Source organism: Halichoerus grypus, chromosome 6 (assembly GCF_964656455.1).
Source record: "Halichoerus grypus chromosome 6, mHalGry1.hap1.1, whole genome shotgun sequence".
NCBI classification, from domain to species: Eukaryota; Metazoa; Chordata; class Mammalia; order Carnivora; family Phocidae; genus Halichoerus; species Halichoerus grypus.
Window position 1 is genome coordinate 12,021,146 of NC_135717.1, and position 1,138 is coordinate 12,022,283.

Genomic DNA, 1,138 nt, shown 5'->3' on the forward strand with positions numbered 1-1,138 from the left:
AGCTGCTTCTCAGCCTGGCCCGCCCAGGACCTGTCTTATCTTCTCAGCCTGGCCCGCCCAGGACCTGTCTTATCTGCTTCACCTTCGGTGTGGAAGAGAAGAGAGCCACACCAAAACCAGCCCCCCGGAAGAAGGAAGACTTGACCCCTTTTTCGCTCCTCCTTTGTGTCCTTGAGGTCCCCGATCTGACCTCCTCCTGCCTCAAGTCCCAAATCGCTCCAGCAACGATGTGTGTAGGCAACCTACACAGTCCTCACTTTAAAGCATCAAACAGCAAAAATAGTGGAATAAAACTTCCGACGGTCTTCCCCTCTCAGGAGTTCAAAGGAAATAGAGATGAGATTATGGCCACTAGAATCTGTCCAGCTGATGACTGGTGACCGTGGTGACAGGCTGCTGCTTACTGATTCATGGAGTGATAAGTAGCAAAAGGAGAGAGTCTGCAGAGAGCAGAAAGCTATATATATTCCTGGAGCTGTGTTCTCCCGATGTAGCCACTTGAATCAAGCCATATGCACTGTGGGCTGACTTTGATTCTCAGTAACAACTGTTTAAAAGCGGACAGAGGCAAGGCTTCCAGATTTGTTGACTCGTGTTGTTCTTAGGGAAGCAGGGGGAGGAAGGGTTCTGTTTCCAGCACTTCCCATGGGAGGCTGTTTCCAAAGGAACACAAATCATTCATGGGAGGCAGGATATGTTAGTAGTTTTGGGTTAGCGGCGGCATATGCCAGGGCTTTCCAAGAGGTGTGGGCTTAAACAGAAGGAATCTCTCTCTCTTCTTTTTTTTTTTACTCCTATTCGCCAAAAACAAATTCCTCTTCCTGGCTTCTTATAAGAACTAACAGTACTCAGATGTAATTATAACATATTCTGAAAGATTTATAATGTCCCATGAGCACAAGAAGAATTTTTAGCAGAGAAATTCCAGAATAGGACCCTGACATTGATAAGATAAGCAATGTTGGAAGCTTGGACACTGGTGATGGTTTTTTTCCTTCTCAGAATCATATACTCATATGTTCATTCAACAGGTTTTATGTGCTAGAGCTGCACTAGGTTCTAAGGACGGGGGGAGGACAAGGTCCTTCCTCAGAGCACAGGGATGCTTCTGGGGATATGACTGGCCTCCTGACGGCTC